This window comes from Sturnira hondurensis, unplaced genomic scaffold, assembly GCF_014824575.4.
Source record: "Sturnira hondurensis isolate 20B ecotype Veracruz unplaced genomic scaffold, ASM1482457v3 Scaffold0014946, whole genome shotgun sequence".
NCBI lineage: Eukaryota > Metazoa > Chordata > Mammalia > Chiroptera > Phyllostomidae > Sturnira > Sturnira hondurensis.
This window is the reverse complement of record NW_028087577.1, coordinates 1-1,227: the sequence shown is the minus strand read 5'-3', so window position 1 is coordinate 1,227 and position 1,227 is coordinate 1. Positions and strand designations below refer to the sequence as shown.

At 38.2% G+C, this 1,227-nt stretch overlaps 1 pseudogene; it reads right to left on the bottom strand.

Moving 5' to 3' along the window:
• Positions 1–216: 216 nt before the first annotated feature.
• On the bottom strand, positions 217–1,061 carry LOC118999572 (olfactory receptor 4C11-like; annotated as a pseudogene).
• Positions 1,062–1,227: the final 166 nt, after the last annotated feature.

Here is a 1,227-nt window from a genome sequence, read left to right as displayed (position 1 = left end):
GGAGTCTGACCAAATGTCGATAGAATTCAAGCAAGGGTCAACCCAGGTTGTTCAAAAGGATTATGAACTTTAAGTAATAACCATATTCTAATTAAATCTTCAAATATTTTTCTTTATTTCCTCAAAAGAATATTTTCCCTTTCCTTCCCATGAAACAAAACTAAGATATTAAGGAAGTATACATTGGAATCCCTATATAGAATTTATTATCTGAAGTCATACTTTGTTACATCATAATATTTTGATGGCATTTTTAACCTCCACATTCCTCAATGTATAGATCACAGGGTTGAGCAAGGATGTCCCAATCCTTTTAAATACAGCTTTCATCTTGTCTACTTGAAACATGGTTGGTGGGTGTGTATGTATCAATACAGTTGTAACAAAGAATATGACAACCATGATAAAGTGGAATGTGCATGTGGAAAGGGCTTTTCACCTCCCTTCTATGTTGTGGTTTCTCAGAGAGTAAAAGGTGACAACATAGGAGATAAGCAGGATTATAAAACTCACCATGCAAATGGCCCCACTATTAGAGACAACCAACAAATTTATCACATACAGCTCCATGCAGGCAAGTTGCAACAAGTGCTGCAAATCACAAGAATAGTGGTCAATCACATTGGGGCCACAAAAGGGAAATTGCGAAGCAACGGAAAATCTGTGCTGAAGAGTGGATACAAGATCCCATCAGGCCAGAACCACCAACACACCACACACTCTCTGCCTCATGATGATTGGGTATTGCAAGGGCTTACAAATGGTGATGTAGCAACGAAAGGCCATGAGGATGAGCGCAAAGATCTCCATGCATCCAAAGAAGTGGACTGTGAAGGCTTGAGTCATGTACTCATTGTAGGAAGTTTTCTTATTCTGAGAAAGGGCATTCACAATCAATCTTGGGGCTGTGGTTCTACAGAGGCAGACATCAGCAAAGGACAGATATAAGAAATAGATGGGATTCCCAAGGGACTTGTTGCTTATAATAGTCACTACAATGTGAAAGTTCCCTGACAGTATTGTAAGATAAAGAATTGGGAAGATCACAAATATTGTTTTGACTGATAACCGATATCAAACATAGAGATGATCTGGCAAAACACTGCTGCCATTGATGAGAAAATTGTAAGAGATAAAATTATGGACAGATGTAGGACAACGATGAAAGCCAGGTCATATAATTCTACATTGTTTTCTTTTCAATAAGTAAAGAGAAGTCTTGGGGAC